The 20,423-nt window shown below is 43.5% G+C and overlaps 1 protein-coding gene and 1 long non-coding RNA gene across 12 annotated transcripts in view; both read left to right on the forward strand.

The window, feature by feature from the left end:
- The window catches only part of TSNARE1 (t-SNARE domain containing 1), a 500,311-nt gene that overhangs the window by 127,225 nt on the left and 352,663 nt on the right, over positions 1–20,423 (forward strand). The gene's annotated exons all lie outside the window — the stretch shown is intronic.
- LOC148057229 (uncharacterized) lies at positions 1,461–13,779 on the forward strand. 3 transcript variants are annotated; one of them, XR_015700718.1, is made up of 4 exons: positions 1,461–2,906; positions 3,922–4,061; positions 12,145–12,371; positions 13,113–13,779. It is a non-coding gene; the product is annotated as an uncharacterized LOC148057229 (long non-coding RNA). The 3 variants fall into 3 exon arrangements; XR_015700729.1 differs by lacking the exon at positions 3,922–4,061; XR_015700721.1 differs by lacking the exons at positions 12,145–12,371; positions 13,113–13,779 and adding an exon at positions 7,698–8,091.

Genomic DNA, 20,423 nt, shown 5'->3' on the forward strand with positions numbered 1-20,423 from the left:
AAACCTTTATTGCAATCATGTAGTAGTCAATATTTTAGATTTATTTCAAGTAATGCAAGAGTTAAGCAGGTTGGGAAAGAGGTGTTGTCTGCTGCTTTTCCTGAAGTGCTTTACCAGCCAGACAGTAGCCAGATGGCTGTGCTTTTGAACAATATATAGATAATACCAAGCCAGGATCTAATAACAATAAAATAGCTAAAACTATATAGCATGTGTTTATATACCTACCTAGGGTGTATGCCTGTGTGGTATATATATTTCTGTGCATATGTTTTCTAAATGTAATTTGGAGTTTTCAGTCGTACTGTCATTTCATACTTCTCCTTTTATGGTCTTACTGCTAAAGCAAAGTGTGTCTATTCGTATTTTTAAATTTTGGATTTGTTAACAGAATTTCAATATTTTCACAGAGATTTTTTTTTTCTTCTTCTTCGTGGGGTTTTCGCACTTATTGCTCATCAGTGAAGAAGAAACCAGGCCCTGTTGACAACCTGTCAGGGAGGAAAAATGCATGCTTATGTACAAGGTTAATAAGAAAACAGCCACTGTTGCAAATAAGAGTTTCCTTTTGGGAGACTGACCTTCCTGGAGATCAGAGAGTTGCACCGCTTTGGATTTCAGGGATGTCTGGCATCTCCCCACAAGAAGATGAGGGATGTTAATTGAGTTATTAGTGTATCTTATGTCAATGCTTCTTTTTCCCTCCATACCCCCAGATTTGACCTGGTAAGAATCCATCTTTCGTTTATTTTATTTTATTTTATTTTATTTTATTTTATTTTATTTTATTTTATTTTATTTTATTTTATTTTATTTTATTTTATTTTATTTTATTTTAATTTATTTTAATTTATTTTAATTTTGTTTTATTTGTTTTGTTTTGTTTTGATGATGTCTAGTTGGTGGGAGGGGGGCCTGCTTGTCTTGGTGCTGCTTTCCAACTCTTTTCTTTCTGGTTTCTGGTTGAACACCCTGTGCTCTTTGGACCACCTCTTTTTTTATTGCTGTGTTTTACTTCTTCCAGGCATGTCTGAGACCTCTTCAAAGCTGAGCCAAGAGGGGACGAGGAGCGGGCCAGCATTTCAGCATCATGCTAGACGGTGGCTGTGCCTCTCTGCAAGAGAAAGCCTTACAAGCGCTCCTTGTAGCATCTCTCCTCCTTGGCATTTGAATCAGGGTGGCTGTGACTCAGGCAGAAGGGATTCCCTACCAGCGGCAGGGGGTTTTCGCTGCCATAGCATGCTGTGAATTCCTCTTCTTGGCTAAAAACAAAAGCCAGCCTGCTTTCGGGGAGAAATGCTGGCTATTCTGCTGGATTTGCTGTTTCTGTCTCTCCCCTAACTATTTCTAAAAATCCCACCCCCTCTGTATCCATTGGTTTAGGCACAGCAGGGACTCAAATTCTTTTTTTTTCCCCAAAAAATTTTTTTTTCCCTTCATTCTTTTTTCCCCCTCAATTGTTTTCTTCCCCTTTTCTCAGTCCCTTTCTTCTCAGCTTGCCCATGCTGCTTTTCTTGGCCAGCTTTCCCAAAGCAAAGTCAATGACATTGTTTTACAGTACTGTATAAATAATTTTCCTAATTTGGCATGAGCATTTTTATGTCAACGTCCCTGTCGGTGCAGACTGCAGAACAGCTTCGTGCTCAAACCCCACTGTCAATCTCGGATCGCCTGGAGCGGGCTCCGGCTCTGAGCCACATCTCCATGGGAAGTGTGGGTGGTGCAGTCCTCAACGACCAACACAAATCCTTCCCTGCGCTGAAACGGGCTTTCGCGTTGGTCAGTTTTAGAAAGTCCATTCCATCTTCTCATCTGAGATGGGGACCATTACCTGTAGGCTTAGATGGATTGTCCTGTGGTAAGCTGTGTGTGGGAATATGTTGTTGTCATCCCTTGGAGCCCGTGCCAAAAGGAGATGTGTGTCGTTGTTATTCCTGTGAGTGAGCTGCATTTTTAGCACAGTAAATAGATTTTCTTCTTTGTCTACCTTGGGAAGGATATGGGTATTGCTCTCCTCCAGAGAGAGTCCTCTTGGCCAAGGTTGTTGTGATTATTTCTCATGAAACTCTACACTAAAGATGATGTTTACACCAGCTCATTCGTTGACTCATGTTTTCAAGTCTGTGACCATGGCTCACTGGATTACCTTCAATAAGTCAAGCATCTTCATGTGTGTCTTGCTTCCTCGACACGGAATAGGGGAGGTTTCCCTCCCTGCCCAGCCTGCGGACAGGAGAGTGGCCAGGAGACCAGCTGAAGGGTTAGGAGACTTTGTACGCTGTTATGTTTCTTCTGCTGCTCTTTTTAGAGGCATATTTATTTGCCTGGGATGGTTTTTGGGTGCTTATCTGCCTTTAAGCAGTGATTGTGTCAAATCTCCTAAGTTAAGCAGGAAAGGAGGGGAAACAGAGAGCTGGAAAATGAAGGTGATTTAGTGGTGGCTGGTCCTAATGGGTTATAACGCAGAGGTCCTGACAAATACTTAAAGGAGCAAAGATGTCAGATTCCAGCATGAAAAATATCTGTTCCTGGGAGGAGGCTCTACCAGGCCTTTTAATGACCCCCAGTGGCCGAGATCAGTTTTATCTCATCCACAGCTTTACAGAACCGTGTTACCATGGATGAAAGGCTTTGCAGCAAAAGTCACGTACAGAACTTGGCTATAAGGAGCCCAGCACCGAGAATTAACATGGCCATTAGCACAAGCTTGGGACCCAACCAGAGTTTCCTTGTTGCATTGCTGGTTACTGCGCTGTGGCACGCGAACGCTTCCCCGTCAGCTTGAGTTTGGTTTCTTCTGCCTGTGCCTGGATTTAGAAGATCAAAAAATAGATCAGAATATTGACTGTGTCTTCTGGGAGGAGTGTCACCGGGTTTGAAGATGCAATCATTTAAAAATAATGAAGGTTGGTGTGCTCTAATGCAGGAGCTGTTCTGCAGCTTTTTTTTTTTTCCTTTTTTAATATATGTGATAACTAGTCTTCAAACTTCAGTGCTTCAGAGGAAGCCTGAAACTAATTCTGCATTTGGGTGTTCTGGTAGGCTAAACGCTTTGCTTTTTTTTAGAGAGGGTGTTTCCAGTCCCAGGTTAAAAGTTAAAAAAGGTAAAATACCTGCTGATACCTGCAGACATCATGAATTTGCATTTTTACCTCATTTTCTGTGAAACTGCAATTTTTGTCAGCTCAAGGTGAGGGTCAGCACAGTTGACAGGACAGTAGCGGGGGTTTTGGTGACTTTTGACTGTGAAACCACCCCATGCATGGCCAGCAAACCACCTTGGGTGTGTCAAGGGTGGCTGCGATCGGGAAGGTGGTGATACGGGGATGGGGAGCACGAGGCAGCAAATTAAAGCAGCTCTCCTGGGACACCCTGGTTTCTGCCTTGCCCCAGAGCTCCTTGCAGAGGTGGATCTGGCAGCAAACACATCAGCTTACCACTTTTTCCATTTATTTCACAACCCTGTGATGGGAGATGGTGCTTGCCCGCTGTAGGGGAAGAGCTTCTTGCACTGCTTCACCTTTTGCTGTGCTCAGCAGGAGAAGATGGGTTATTCATATATATATGATATTATATGAATAGATATTCAGTAGTTGTTTGTGCCTCTTTCTCCTCCGCAGCTGCCATTCCCTGCTAAAATAGATATCAAACTTGTGATTGCTCTGCTCACAGATAACTTGTAAAACTTGCTGCTTCAGGCATCGAGAAAGAAAGACATTTGAGCTGGAGCGGGGAGGCTCGAGAAATAGATGGAAGTGCTTGAGTATGTTTGTAGACACCTTGTTTCTCCCTCATGACTTGCACAGATGAGGCTCCTTAAAACACAAGGCTCTATAATCACATAGTCTAACCATGTGGATAGCTCATTTTTTATGCTTTGGGATATAACTGTTAAGGGGTTGTTTTGGTTGGTTGGTCCAGAGTTGCTCACGGAAGACTCAAGCTGCCCATCCATGTGTGAAACTTGCTATGGGAAGTCATCACCATGGCCAAAAGTGCATCTGAGCACAAAAAGCCACAAGCTATTTCAGTGACCCAAAAGAATACACACAACTATAATGGTGAGTATTTAAGGTATTAAAAAACTCCTAAAAAAATTAAGGCTTTGAAGACCAGTCCCATGTAGGTTATATCTCCATTTCTGTAGCTTCTCCATAGGTCCTGGAGGCAGATACTGAAACACATGAATTTCTGATCTGGCCCATCGGCTCAGATCTTGTATAATACCTGTGCTTGCCTTGGGCAAAGTTTTGTTTGGGGAAAAGTTTTCTAAATTCTGTGCTGGAAGATGCTTTGGAAGGGCAAGGAGGATAAAGAGGATAAAGAATCAGTGGATGTCTGCAGAACAGCACTGTATAAATTTAGGGAGGTTGGGGACGAGGCAAAAAAATAATCTTTTACAGAAGTCATTACATTATCCGGTTGAGACCTTATCAATGAATAATGAAGCAGGCTGCAGAGGACCTCCTCTGCGCCTTCATCGGAGATTTATCTTACGGTAGTTTATGAGACTGACTGGTGCGCTCATGAGGAAGTTTAGAAAGGATTTCGCGTTAGTGCTGTGTGTGCGAAAGGAAAGAAATGGGGATGGAGGAGAAAGATGGAGAGAATGGGTATGGCAACCCCATAGTGCAGAGCAGCCATAAAACTGTTGGGGAATGGGGCTGTCATCCTCAAGGCAGAAGAAATGGAGAACAGCAGGTTGGCTTGTCTGCATATTTTAATTTCTTTGCAGTAATTAGGGACAGACCAGGGTAAAGTTGCAGCCCCACTTGGGTAAAAGTAACTTTCCTGGACAAACTGTGCAAAAATTGCCCAGTGCTAGTGCCTGGAAGATCAGAGGAGAAATATTTTGTGCACAGTGAGTTTCCCACCCCTGAGACTGGAGCAAGAATAAATCACTTAATTTGCTAATAGGAAAACAAGACTATTGTGGGACAGAGCAGAGTGCTCATTTAGACATGATCTCCTGATATTCCCAGTGATTACATTTTATGCAGGATCAAATACTTAACATCTTCTGAAGCTTTCATAGTAATTCTTCAAGGTCAACTTCTTGTGTCCAGAAAGGACCCAGCTGAATGGTAAATTTTGCTTGATTGAAATCTGCAAAGCATAACCCGTGTCCTTGCATCTGCAGTGACATAATTTTGCTTTGGGATTTTGGAGCAGGCACACGCAAGTAGATTGTAATATAGCAGGCATGTTTGATGTCCTGTCTTAAATCCCAAACTATTAACTTAATTAATATTGTAGGCTCTTAGCACCTTTCCCTACTCGTGAGCTGCCTTGCGTGAGACTGGAAAATGATGCTGCTTCACCTTTCCTGGCCTTGTAGAGGCACAAATGTGTGCCGTTTGGTCTGTATTAATTATTTCACTCTCAAGGTCCTGATCAGTCTTTGACAGAGAGCTCCACGTGGGCTTTTAGCTCTGGGGTTAAGCAGTTCCCTTGCTTTATGCCAGGGGCAGCTGCACTTTGCCAGTGTATATAGTGGTACATATGTAGATATACAAGAGCAAACCCCACTTTATAACTGTTGCTGGGGTATTTTAAAGGATAAATGAGGGGTTTTCCCCCACTGTAAAGGTGGATAATATAATTGTGCACTCTTTTTAGCTAGAGTAGTGCTGTCCTCTGCCATAACTGGTCCAGTTATGTGCAAGTGAGAGTGCAAGCGTTGATTTTCTTAGGGAGATGCTGGTGCAGAAAAAGACGCAAAATTACTCCCATTGATTTGCTGTTTGTGTGGACAAAGGGGAGGATGAGACGGTTAAGCTGCCGTCTGACGTGGAGATTAAATTCACTTCAAGCAGCGCAGTGATGTGTCACTGAAGATAAATTATTTTGAATAGGCAATTCCTTAATCAGATGGTTTTAGGTATCTCCAGAGTGTTCGGTTTAGGTCTGCAGCTTATTTGAAAATATCTAGGGCCCTTAGAAGAAGTTTCCCCATTTTTCAATAAGGTCTCCATCTTTTCCTCCACAGGGAGAGGAAAAGAGTGGGTGGGAAATGTTGAAACTTGATTTGTCCTAGTGTTCAGGACAAGATTGAAGAGTTGGATATCCTGAGGTCTTGCCTCAGCCCTGACACTACCTCCCTCACCATTTCTGGGCAAAATCTGAAGCAGCACCTAATGGTGTTGATAACTCCTGTTACATGTTGCTCTTTCGTTTGTAATTTTGAAGCATATTGAGGATCTCGTGTGATTATGAAAATCGCAAAGAGATATTTATGTGTTTCCAAGCTGTCAGACTGGACAACAGGGAAGGAGGAGAAAACCTACCTTATTCTTCTTTGGGATCTCAAGGCTGGTAGAGCATGGGGGAAGAACAGGGGTGTCCAGTCTCCTGCCAGACATTTTGCCTCTTGTTAATTCCCTCGCTCCCGAATGCGTTTCATCGTCATAAAGGTCTCGTTGCAGATTTTGCTTTGAGTGCTAAAAGCGTTGCTCCCTTCTGCCTTCCTCTGCGATTTAAAAGCCACAGATGCTGATACATCTCCGAGACAGAATCTATTACACTTCTCCTGCCAAGCAGAACTATGGTGCTTGCTTTATTTCCCTCCTCCTAACACTCAATTTGTTCTTTGTCGGTGCTCAGCTGGCCGCATTGCTGAGCACCAGCAGGGCTCCCTCCACACAGTGGTTCCTCTTAGCGTTCCCCTTCTTAATTTCATTATCCATTTCTAATGGCTTTTTAATGTCTGAGCTGAATTTACAGTACCAAGGACTTCATGCACCTTCTGTTTCTCCAGAAGTGTTTCAGGGAGGGCATGATTGACCATCCGCCTCTTTACTCATGCCATAGAGAAGAGCTGGTCTCCAGGGCTGGAAATGCATTTATTGGTCTGTTTTTTTTTTCTTCAGTGTGGATGGTGGAGCATTCATGTGTGTGTCCTGAGCTTCCTACCAGTTTGTTGCAATTGTTGATTTTCCTTCTTTGAATCTCAAATGACTGAACACTTGATTGCATGTATGTTGAGAAAGTCTTTGTCCACTTGTATCTATTCAGGTGTGAGTAGCATCTTTCCCAGACTGCTCTACAGGCGTTCCTTGTAAACAATGCATCATTTACCTTTTCCTTGGTTTCTCTTTATAAATAAAGAATTCAGTAGTTCTACAACTCAGTTCCCACTTTTTGTTTTGTTTTGTTTTATTTTATTTTCCTGTTTAGTACCCTGATCTTTCTCTGAGCATCCTTTGGCCCTTATCCCAGCCATAGAGTGGGACAAGTTGCCCCTTGGCCTGGGAAGCCTACCACACCTCTCTGATCAAGATCAGTATCTGAGCTCATCTCTGGCAGCGCTACCAGTTTTTTACAGCTAATCTGCCTGTTTTTTGATGGAAGCAGACGGAGTGTTTATCTCCAACTCTATCCTGGGGTCTTTGAGAGCCACAGACCTGCCAAGAGGGTAGGTGGCTCCCAAAGCTGCCCTGGCACCACATGAGGGTCGCAGTTGTTGGTATTGGTTTTAATATTCATACGAACATATGCTATTTTTATTAGTCACTAAATCTGTCAGTGGTGTAATTGAGGCTTTCCACATTTTAAAGGTAATTAAAGACTCAGTAGTTCATAAAACATGATGCAGCCTGCAGGGTCCTGGCAAGGTACTGAGTGTTGTGTGCATTTCCCAAAAGGACGCCAGATGCTGACGGGAAATCCAAGCTCTTTCCCTTCCCATGTTCTTCCAGACTTCATCAAGACCTGAAATGAGGCCTGATAACATGGATGTGACAACATGTGATGGGATGTTCTTCAAGCTAAGACATCTTCATGTCCAGGAGCAGCCCTGCAGTCCATTGCCACTGACGCTTTCCATCGTGCTTCTGCATGTTCCTCATCAGCAGCCTTCAATTACTTCTCCAGGGAGATTAATTCAGATCTCAGCATTGAGAAATGCTCCCTGAAGTATAACCCAATCTTTCCTTTAGGTCTGGTTCCTTCACATTTACCGTTTCTTGCTCTGATCCTCCCCAGGTTACTTCTCCTCCATAATGTTGGCCTAACAAAACATGGCTTCAGAAAGGTCTTGGGACTCACATTCTGTCTCTAACGGCATTAGCCTGAATTAGCCTTGCGTGCTACAGAAAGTGAGAATGAACGTCCCATGGCAAGATGAATAAATGTGATAGTTGTGTGGTGTGACACAGGGATGACTGTGCCTGGGGGTCTTAACAGAAAACAGAGAAATCGTCCAATTTTTGAAGAAGGGACGAAGAGCTCTTGCTCTTGGACTTCTAAAATTGTGAATGTCATAGTGAAGAGAGGTACCATTGCAATGCATCGTCTCTTCCCTCTCTATCATCTTTTGTCTCACATAAAGCGAGAGCAATGGCAAAAACATAGTTTCTCAGGCATGTAACTTTGCGTGTCCATATTTTATAGATTTAAAACAGACGAACAAATAAAAAAAAATCAACCAGAGCTATTTGCTTTCTGGGAACCTTCTTGCTTTTGCTTTACAGCTCCAGCTGGGAAATTTGGGTGTCGTTTTGAAAGGAGAAAAGTCGTTTCCTCAAAGGGCCAGCTGCCATAAAGTGGGAAATAAGAAAATAAAAACTGTTTGTATTTATGTGAACACGAGTGACCAAAGCTAACGGGGGGATCAGTGTTCATTCCCTGGAAAACTGGGATTATAGCTGCCTCTGTCATCCGTTTTCTGCTGAGGTTCTGGTGCGTTTATTCATTGCTTTATATTCTCAGCAAAGACTTACACTTACAAGTTGTGTTTTGCCACCACAGAGGGACAGGCAGTGAAAACAGAGTAGGCTGGGTAGTGCTGTCTTTTGGAAAGGCAAATACAGAAAAGATCTTGCTGATGCTTAAGGTATGCTGTTGTGATATCGAGGTTTGTTACAGCAAAGTCTGGCAACGTAATATGTGCGATCTGTTCCATCAGGTATTTCCTGGACCACAGAGTGGATTTATCTGAATTCCTTTGGAGGGAATTACTATTTTTTTTCCCCAGTATAACTGATACCCATGTGCTGAAAATAAGTCTGCCTTCTTTTCAAGGACAGCTGCAGTAAAGGGAACTTTGGGATGAGTTTCCCCTTCCATCGCCTGTAACATGGCTCCATAGCAAGAGGAGAGGGAAGGGGGATTTTTATTTTTTGAACACTATTTATGTTGGTTATAAATATGCTCAGCAGCATTTGTTAACTCTTAAGAAGACCACGAGTGTTAAGCACTTGACCAAAGCAAGGCACTATGTTGCAAATGCATCTCTCCCCCTGGAGAGGAGAAAACAGAGGTGTAAGTGGCTTTACGAGAAGCAGCATCAAGTCACTTTGTGCACTTTGCGGGAAGGTTGCCCTAGGAAACTGCAGAGCATGTAGCCCTTGGCTCTCATTTTCACATGTCTGTAGCCATTGGAGAGGCTAATTTGGTATGTTCTCCTAACGGGGCATTAGACCCTGTGAACCACCAGCTCAGCTGCCTGTTTAGGATGGTTGCATTTAGTTTAGTGCTACTCCTAAGCTGATACAGACAGGGTTGTTTAGCTTGGACACATTGTCCTAATGTGGCTACAAGCCTTCAATCTGCATCTGGTAGGTTTGTGTCTCTTCGGTGGAGAAGAGACCACATTTAGGTCTTGTCTGCCCTCCAGCATTTTTAATAGTTATGATAATTGGTCCGTTCAGAGTAGGGAGACATGCAGCCAGATCTGAAAATAGTGAAAAGATGATGGATCAGAGCCATTTATCATGTATCATAAAGAAAGAAAGGGGGGAGGTAAGAAAAGTGGCACCAGCTCAGTACAGGTGCTTCCTTACAGCCTGCATTGGTGCTGCCAACTACGCCAATAAAATTAAGCCCTTGCCCTTGGAGCCTCCAGAGGAGCCGTTGAAGTTGGCCAGTCTTCTTCCTTGTGCTTTAGCAATGCAATAAATGACTAGACAGTAATCACAGCAACTTGCAAAAAAATACGAGAGGTCAAAAGAACAGCTAAGTTTTTGGAGCTTAATTTGTTTCCAGCACTGAGGGAGGAAAAATTGACAGTACTTGCAATTTGTGCACATTCGAGAGGCATTCAAAGAAATATATGTAATGCACATATTTGGATAGATCAGATATTAGGCTTTGTTCTTTGCACAGAAGGACTGGTAGGATTTAAATGTTCTCGAAATAGAGAAGGTCGCTCATTTCTTCAAAACTGTGCTTCCTAGGAGAACGTGGCATAGGTCCCCCTCTCAAGGACACCAATGTGGTACGAGTATAATTTCCATTTTGAGAAAATAGATTTCATAGACTGGATAGAGAAAGATAGGCCTGGCTGCCTAAAAGGAATAAATACCATATTATTGAATGCCTGCCTTTAATCCCATCTCTTTGTGTTGGGGCTCCAGTCTTGCTTCACACGTGAGTAAGCTTGTTATTCTTGGAGGAACAGTTAATAGACATATGTCTGCAGGATTGGGCCCCCCCGAAAGAGCAGATTTAATTATACGCATGGCAAGTTCATGTACTTGCTTGAACAAAGAAACATCCAGTGTAAGCTCTTCTGGGGAGGAAGCGTTTAATCATGCGTGTTTTGTGCAGTGCTCGGCGTGATGGAACGTCAGGGAGCAATTCATTCCCAGCACCAGTGCAAAAATGGTGATTAATAAAATTATAACCATTTATACTTCTAATACTAGGTTTTAACCAGTCTGGTTGTGTCTTTCTCTGATTTGGGAGATAGTACAATTATTTTCATATATGTGAAGCTCGGATAATATGATAGCTCAAATGCTTACTCCCTAGTTGCTGATTTAATTATATGAAATGTCAAGTTAGTTTAAGAAATACTTGGGGAAATCCCTACCTCTGTCAACCAGGAATATGCCAAGTGTTTCAGAAGATAACTTGTACCTTGCTATTAAAAAAAATATCAGGCCAGAAAGCAACACATGCACAACGTCTGTGCGCTGTGGCACGCATGTTGAATATTATAGCAAAATTGAAACAAGAGGTATGATTTTCTTTTAAATTTTGAAAGGTGACTAAAACAGCTTTGTGTTGCTCACAGTGTGTCTCACAGATGCCTTTTTATTGCCAATGAGTTTCAAACATGGTGAATGAAGATAGGATTTGGGACTTTGGTTGGGGGGGAAAGGCGTTTACTAGGTGGTTAGTTAACTCTTCTCAGCAATGCGAATCCTCATACGCATGTGATCTCTGCCTCAAGAAAATGAACTTCTGATCTAGAAGAAAGGCCTGGGTGAATAAAAGGAATGGGTATACTCTTTGCTGAGATCAAAGAATGTGTTTTGGTTTTTTTTTTTCCCTTGTGTTCTGAAAGCTTTGAAGCGCAGGAAAGCCACATCAGTTTAACAAGTTGCCATTTATTAAGCGGGGCTGTGGTTTGTCTGCTAAACCTGATGCCAATGTGAGATAAAACACACTTGCCGAAGTCTTTCACATGGGTGTAAGCAAGTCTAATTTATCTTGGTTTGCTGTTGTCTAAGAGCACACATGCCTTTAGTTACATCAGCTCAATGATGTGACTTGGTTGTGCATTGAAGTCGCGGTCCTAAATACTGACATCAATTGCTCTCGTTTCTCGCAAAGAACTCAGTTTAAAACTGCAGAGGCTATTCTGCAAATATCCTCACTGAGTCTGATTTCGTAAGAGTGATTATTAAATTTCAGATGTGTCTTTATGGTTGGACATAGGCTTGTGCAAGATGTGGATGGCGTCTGGGTCACATCCTTCTGCAAAAGCCAGGCAATTCCATCAGCCTTCAGAAGTTTACTTTGATGTAAACTATTTTTGAGATGCAAAATATTTGGAATCTCTTCTGAACGCAGGGCTGAATTTAGTAACATCCCTGTGGTATTATTGGATAAACAAGCACTTTATGCACCAGTATCATAAGAGTGTTTGAAGAAATAATTTGTTACTATTTTGGGGTACAGCTTAAGTATAAAAATATTAATACGAAGTCAGGAATTTTGTCAATGTTTAAGAAATACGTTGCTAGACTTGGGAAGATAAGTGTCTTGTTAAGAAGAACAGACAATAGCTTCTTTTACTATTTAAGAACGAAGACTGCTTGAATTTTAAGAAAGCTATCCAGAAAAATTAAAGACACTTACATAGGCATAAAGAGTAATTTTGGTACTCTTTGAATAACAGTTTTGCCTTCTCTGTAGTTTCTTCCAAGGTCAGTGATCTCTGGATGGGGGCTAAATACAAGGAATAGTTGCAATATCATTAATGGTGGAATTCTGCGTATGTCCTGATACAAGACAGAAGTGGTTACAAGGCTCTTCAGCATGCATTGATGTTCTCTGCATGGTATTGGAGATGCTAAGACCAACTCCAAATGGATATTTTAGTCCAGCCAAACCCGTGGAAAAGATATGTATCATCAGTACTGGTAAGGGAAGAGATGTATTTCTCATAATAGGCCAACGGTACCATTGCTGAAGCCACAGATTTATTTTGGGGAGCTGAGGAGCTCTAGTTTCTTTTTCTCAGATCTTTGGTAGTCATCATTTTAGCAAGTTCTGAAAATGTTGTAATATAAAGGATCAACAGTCTCTTCTAGTTTAAAATATTGTGTTCTTTGACATAACAGTGAAATTTCTGGTGAGTTGTTTAAGGTTGTTTAATGAAAACAAATTTGTGTTCCTAGACTTCTGAATGAGTTTGAGTTGGAACTTCAGTTCCATAAATCAGGGTTAATTTGACCTATTTATGAGAAAGTTATTTGTAGAAGCACAACATACCTCAGCCATGCTTCTGCTAGCAGAAGGCATTCCCAGCAGAGGAGGTGCCTTTCACAGGTCTGGTCGCAAAGGTGGGAGAAGGTGCCAAGAACCATCACATGGTGCAAGAGTCAATGTGATTGTCACTGAGAACTGCTGTAGGTCATTGGTGCTGTTGTGTCTGTGTGTATATGTGTGACGTTAGCTGTTCTCCCTCCTCGCCTTATAGTTCTTTAATCATGAACACAGCGCTCTGTTTGGTTCTTATCTCCTTTAATATATGTAAGGTGTTGAGAATCAGTTCCCAAAATTGACGTTACAAAGCATTCCTTTGTATATATAATTATATGTATATATGTATTTTTTTTCTTTGTTTGTCATACACTTTCTGTTTTTGTGAATTTGTTTAGGTGCAATTATCTGGAACACTATATTAAAGCTCCTGTTTCTAGTCCTGCAGACCCTGGCGGGACTTCTGACTTATCATTTGGCTGGCATGCAGGCTGAATCATCATCCCAGCCTGTGCTTATGACGAGCGTCGTGGAAGTCAGCCTATTTGTACAAGCAGCTTCAGAGAGATAAAAGCAATGGAAGAACTCCACAGTGGAAAAGGGAAAAAAAAAGGAAAAAAAAAAAAAGACCTTTTTTCAAGTCTTAAGTGATGGGAAAACCTGTCAAAAAGATGTATTTTTCAAATCTGAAGTGATGTGAAATCCTGTTAAAAAAAATAAAATATGTTTTTATACCTAGGTTGTAGATAGATAGTTATTCCATAGGTAATCACCTGAATTCAATCAAGAAAGCACAAAAGAAACTCTAAAACATCTATTATCTATTTGCCCTCAGACATCTTTCACTCCTTTTCCCATCAGGCCAGTTTTATGGTAGCTGAGACCCTGGTTAATACCTTTAGGTATTTCAAGCCAAATTTGGGGACTTGGGTGTGTCAGACCTCTCTGCTCCTACAGCCATGGAGACTTGCAAGTTCTGGCAGTTGGAGAATTCATAGCGAGCGCTTTCATAGTCTTGAAGCGCCTTTTGGACAAACCTGCAAACCTTTGGAGGAGCCTGGAAACTTGGCGTGCTCATCAGTGCCACGCTCCACATTTAATTGAATGATTTCACACGCATCGTTTTGGGCTCAGACTGACCCCTGAGAAATTTTACCGTGTTTTTATATGTGGTTGGCTGCAGGTGTCCAGCTCAGCTCTGGAGGTTGTTCTCTCTCCCAAGTGAGCACTATAGCATGTGGCTTGCACCTGATTGTTATCTTAAAGCCCCAACAAAAGAGAGTTTTTATGGATATTTCGGGCCGTGACTGGCACCACCCATCTGCCCAGGGGGTCATCCATACTGGTGGGGCAAGCACTTGCTGGGGTAAACCCGTCTGTGCTCCTGCCCCTGTTTGCTTTAGTGTGTGTGAGTCAGAGCCTTTAATTCTCTCTGCTACAGTTCCCTCCATAAATTAGGGATAATTATTGCGTTCCTCAGAATTCTGAGGTATATTGGAAAGTGAGGTTTGGAAATACATTTTGATTTTCAGACCCAGATGTTATAAGATTAGAACTTCCTCCTCCTTTTTCTTACCATTCCTGCAGTTATTGTTGCCCAGTATGCGCTATCTGGTAGCCACCCTGGCAGTCTGCGGTGCTTGCTCGTCTCGTGTTTTTTGTTCTTTGTGGAAGGATACCTTCTTTTAAGGGAGGAATTTCTGGAAAGGCTTTGGGCAGAATTTGATGCAGAAAGGCTGCACGCACTTTCCCTGGATGGTGGTAGCACAGGCTGGAAGTCGAAGCTGAAGCTTTTTTGTTTGCTGTAGACTTTAAGTGGAGCTTACGGCTGCTAAAGGCAAACCAAAAGGCTTTCCTTTTAAATAGTTAAAAACTCGATTAGGGGTTTCTCTTTGCTAAAATAGTCAATAATGAAATTAGTGTTGAAAGCGTTTCTTGAAGGGGAAATGAAGAGTGAAATGGAAGACTGAAAACTTCTGCTGCTCGTCAGGCTACCAGTCCAAGTGCAGAGCTTCAGCAAACACGCTGAACTTGTTCATCCTTGGGTGAGGTTTGCGGCTAAACACATGCATACAACACTGATGATGCTATCTGCCTTGGTGATTCTAAGCATTTCGTTAATAGATTTTAAATGCTTTAATATTGATAGAGAAAAATAAACCTTTCCTTGATGTTATTGTGTTACTTCTCTTGTGGCAGAAGAATCCTCAACTTGTCTATTTTTTTTTCAGATTTATAAGTATTGAAGTATTGATTTCAATATTTCTTCTTTGGATCCAGTATATTAGCAGCAAAGCTCGCCTTCACGTGTCAGATGCAGGCCTCTCTGAGGGACCTAGTTAGGAAGACTATAGCCCGCGTGTGTCTGAGGAATTCAGCTGGCTCCAGCGCATCCCTTTCAGCAGGCAGCAGCAACAGTTTCAGTCCTGCAGGGCTGTCCGTCCTCGAGATGGAAATTTAACGTTCCACAGCACTTTCCATTGCATTAAGCACAAGCCGTAAAGGTACTGGAGTGGATACCGACTGTGGTGGGTTGACCCTGGCTGGACACCAGGTGCCCACCAAAGCCGCTCTCTTACTCCCCTCCTCAGCTGGACAGGGGAGAGAAAATATAACGAAAGGCTCGTGGGTCGAGATAAGGGCAGGGAGATCACTCAGCAATTACTGTCACAGGCAATACAGACTCGACTTGGGGAAAATGAATTTAATTTATTCCCAATCAAATCAGAGTAGGATAATGAGAAATAAAAACTAAATCTTAAAGCACCTTCCCCCCACCCCTCCCTTCTTCCCGGGCTTAACTTCATTCACGATTTCTCTACCTCCTCCCTGCCAGCGGCGCAGGACAGGGAATGGGGGTTGCCGTCAGTTCATCACACATTGTCTCTGCCGCTCCTTCCTCCTCAGGGGAGGACTCCTCACACTCTTGCCCTGCTCCAGCCTGGGGTCCCTCCCAGGGCAGACAGTCCTCCATGAACTTCTCCATCGTGAGTCCTTCCCATGGGCTGCAGTTCTTCATGAACTGCTCCAGCGTGGGTCCCTCCCACGGGGTGCAGTCCTTCAGGAACAGGCTGCTCCAGCGTGGGTCCCCCGTGGGGTCACCAGTCCTGCCAGCAAACCTGCTCCAGCCTGGGCTCCTCTCTCCACAGCTCCACAGGTCCTGCCAGGAGCCTGCTCCAGCGTGGGTTTCCCATGGGGTCACAGCCTCCTTCGGGCATCCCCCTGCTCCAGCGTGGGTTCTTCCCCACGGGCTGCAGGGGGATCTCTGCTCCGGTGCCTGGAGCACCTCTTCCCCTTCCTTCTTCACCGACCTTGGTGTCTGCAGAGTTGTTCCTCTCACATATTCTCACTCTTCTCTCCAGCTGCAGTTGCGCAGGTTCCCCCCGCCCCCCCTTCTTAAATATGTTATCCCAGAGGCGCTACCACTGTCACTGATGGGCTCAGCCTTGGCCAGCAACAGGTCTGTCTGAGAGCGGGTTGGCATTGGCTCTATCAGACATGGGGGAAGCTTCTCACAGAAGCCACCCCTGTAGCCCCCCCACTAAAACAGTGCCACACAAACCCAATACACTGACAACAAATGCATCAATCATGATTTGTTCATTGGTTTTTCACCATCAAGCTGCAAGCCCCACTGTGAGATGGCTACGAGTCAAAGATGGTATTGGAGAGGTTTGTGCTCTAGTGTATGAACAAATGGACATATAATTATCACTGCCCATCAGGAGTATGGGAGGGGGATTGCACTCCTGAAGCTCTGCTTTTGTCCGTCTCTACCCTGCTAGTTACTTTACTTGAGCAGGAGCAGTGTTTCTTGAGCACTGCAGGATCCCAGCTGGGAAGACCTCTGTTTACCTGGGAGTAGTAGTAATGATTTATCAGCCATGGTTTGCATGAACCAGAATGAGGCTCATCTCCCCAGAGCTCGATTGTCCTACCAGGATACTGTGCTCCGATTTCTTTTTCAGCACTTCTGACAAACTGCATGGTGTGATGGATGCTTAATTCTGTCTGCAGAAAAAACACCACTCCCCTGAAAAAGTTCAAGCAGTAGTGTTGGCTATTGCAAAGCTATGTTGTCCCTTTTAGTGGAGAAGGGGATATGTCCCACGTTTACCTCTGCAAACTGATACATTGATAATCCAGATTTATTTTGTGCCTTACGCTTAATAAAATACGGATAAACATCTGGGAGATGTTCAACAGAGAGAAGTAGAGCTGGGCATTGCTGGTCTTCGTTTGGTGAGCCTGGGGAGTGGCAGTGTGGCATGATGATATGATTTATCAGGAAGAGGCCTCCAGACAACAGCAGGAGAGGCACTGCATGCCAGAAGACCAGCTCCAGATAATGCCATGCTGCAGAGTCTGATTTTTTTTGCTTTGCTTTCAGGTTTTCTCTGCCACCCACTCAATGTCCTTCAAAAGCTGACTGCCGGGAGCTGACTAAAGTGTTTATCCTTCGCTAAGTCATAATGAAAAGTAGCTTCGGTTCATTGAATCTGGAAGTTAAGTTGTCATTGGAGACCTGAGTGGGCTCAGCCTTCCTCAAAGATCTTCTCATTTGCTACATCTCCTGTCTTGGTTTCAATAAATAGATAGCAGAGTTTGAAGTCCTGCTGCACAGGCTGATGTTTTGCCCAAGGAGGGGTACACTCCAACACTCTGTGCAGTTGAAAAGAGGAAGATGGGCTACACCGTGGGCTCGTGTGGCAGGTGACTGTGGAAAGACTGCATGGGGAGGGAAGGACCTGCCATCTTGCATCAGGGGTCCATCTAGTCTAGAAAGACTTTTCTACTGTGAGGGTGACTGAGCACTGGCACAGGCTGCCCAAAGAGGTTGTGGCGTCTCCATCCTTGGAGTTATTCAAAAGCTGTCTGAACATGATCCTGGGCGACCTGCTGTAGGTGGCCCAGCTTGAGCAGGGGGGCTGGACCAGACGACCTCCAGAAGTCCCTTCTAACCTCAACCATTCTGTGTGTCTGTGATTCTGCTCTTTTGCCATTGTTCTTGTGGCATCTTGGTACAAAAAGCTGGCTGTGTGCCCTGTGGAGAGATGTTTTGCTGGTGAATGGTGGCCAGGCTGAGAATTACATTTCTGTTGCCAGTTTTTTATCTGCTCCCTCTTGCACTCTGTGGGGCTCCTCTCTTGTCCATGGAACCACACAAAAGCAAACTGAAGACAAGTATGAAGGCAAGTTTCCCAATGCCATGCAATAAATCAGTGGCTGAGCAGGAACTGGTGTGGGAGTGCCTAGCTCTCCTTGTTCATGACTCTTTCATGCTTCGTATATTCTCTTCAATAGCATGATGACAGGTTTCTCTTTCCACCTGGTTATGTCTCTTGCATACCTCTCCCTAAAGAGCTGAAATACATCTGTAGATCAAATGTAATCTTGCTGTTCTGCATTAGACCGTGCTCCTTCTGCTGGGACAGCAGGCTGATCCTAACTGAGGGCAGCGTGTTTTCTCAGCCTGGTTTCTGTTTCAGTAAGGGAGCTGACTCTGTGCAGAGCACAGACGGGATCTGAACATTGCTGGAGTTAGCTTCGCCTACACTTACTGTAGAATGTACATCTTCAAGTAGAGTTAATGAAGCTGTGGTCTGCCCCCATGAGAATAAATAATAATAATTTTCCTATGGTTAGTGCCTTTCATCCAAACATCTCAGCCACCCTACAATTTAACCTTCATGCCACCCCAGAGCGCTAGTCCAGTATTTATCATCACTGTTTTATGGATGCAGTAATCAACTGACACAGTGAATCAATTTCCCTGAGGTGCTATCAGACAGGAATAAAATATGGGAGTTTTTGGCTTATAGGTCTATAGACTACTACCTTTTCCTTCTTTCTTTGTAAGACATCCAGAAGGGGATTTACCATTTGTAGATAAGAAGATGTCTGGTTTTGGGTCTTGACTAGGAAAGAAAGAGGTGCCTGCGAAATCTTTTGGAGAGGATGCATCTGAACTACCAAGAGGGCCATGGCAGACCTGTAAGCAATAGCTTGTAAGGACTTGAAGTCAATTGTAGTGCTTAGCATGTGAGGCACAATCTGTGGGCTTTTTTGGGCAGCACCACAATAAAAATGTTAAGACCGATTAATACAAAAGGCCCTCAAGCAAACTTAGACTTCTATGGAGAGATCAGTGTCATTCTCCATTTTGCAGTGAAAATAAATCACCACTGGGATGTGTTACACTGGAATAGTCTTAAGAAATGAAGAACAAGCTTTGCTGCTTGAACAGCATTAAAATGAGACTAGGCAATGAGAGTAGGTATGTGGAGGGGCATTTCTGTGCTGCCTCCCTTTTTGGGAAGGGACTGGCTGGCCTGGAGAGTCTCTTTCTTTCCGTTTTATGATTCATTGAGTAGGTTGCTCAGTTGGGATTTGCACTGTTGACCTGCTGGCTCAGAAAGATGTTGAATCATCTTCCTTCAGGTGATTATATGGCTCACCCTACAAGCATGTGCAGAGCAGCAGCAGTACGGTAGACGCAGTAGAAATCTCTAAAAAGCTACTAAGACCCCTTCATCTTGCAAACCTTTTTCTTTCATTCTTTCCTTCATTCTCTTTTTTCTCCCCTGAAGAGTTGCTAAGGATTTAGAGCTACAAGGTTTGTAGCAATGGTATTTCATTAACAAAGTGGTTCTCTGCACAGTTTTTGGGTAGCAACTTCATCTTTATTCTGATATTGAGCCCATCTCCTGGCTGTGACAACTGAGTTGTGTTTGGTCTCCACACATCATGTTTAGGTAGCAGGTGTCGTGTTCAGAACAAAAAGAAGGAGGGGAGCTTCGATCAGCTCCGATCATGTCATTGAACCCCTTGTTGTAGTTTGTTACAGGTCCTGAAAGTGTATGTGGCTTTGAGGGGAGACTAAACATAGTGGAGTACTCCACAGAAAGCAATTCTTGCTCAAGAAGTCCCCGAGAAGCAAGTGGTCAGTAGCTGGGAAGATGCTTGTGCAGTAGCATGTGTGATTTCCACCTTCTTACTCTTTCTAGGCATCTGCTGTTCACCACTGCTGTAGAACTTTTCCTCAACGTGCCTGTTCTTATTTTGTAGGTCAGTTGAGTCAGTTCCTGGCCACCTGTCCTCAGAGGCAACCAGTTGTGTTGGGAGCTTTACTGGTGTGGATGCACAACCCATGCCCACTTGATGCAGTAGCTTGGGCACAGCACTGTCTACAAGGGGATGTAGCATCAGGAGGAAAGCATGCTGCTAGGGAAGGTCTGAGTCAGCCAAATGAACCTTTTTATACAGCTGTTTCTCTTTTACTGCCCATCCACTTGCTCTTTGACCATGAGAAAAAGCAGAGTAAAACCAGCCTGTTCTCAGTAAGAGGATGGAGAAAAAATATTTAATTACCAAGACAATATTGCCCTGAAGGTTGCTGCAGTAAAATGTTAATTGAGCAAGCCTAGTTCAGAAATCGTACCTGTTTAGTTAAATGTTTAACACTTGGCATTTTTGCATTAGTTAGTGTTCAGTGTTGTGCTTACAGTAACAGAACTTTTCAGCATGATTTTTCAAGAAAGCCAAGTGGAGAGAGAATGGTCTTGTCTGCAAGCACAAGTTGTTACCATGTGTGTGTGCATGCCTCTCTAGTGAGGAGGTGCTGGACAACGCTTAGGTTTAGGCCATGGTATTGGTTTTGGCAGCAGAGATTTGGGCAGCAGAAAGTGAGAATACTCTCCATAAGTCAT

This window comes from Nipponia nippon, unplaced genomic scaffold (genome assembly GCF_047370975.1).
Source record: "Nipponia nippon isolate SJK-2023a ecotype South Korea unplaced genomic scaffold, ASM4737097v1 scaffold_1, whole genome shotgun sequence".
NCBI classification, from domain to species: Eukaryota; Metazoa; Chordata; class Aves; order Pelecaniformes; family Threskiornithidae; genus Nipponia; species Nipponia nippon.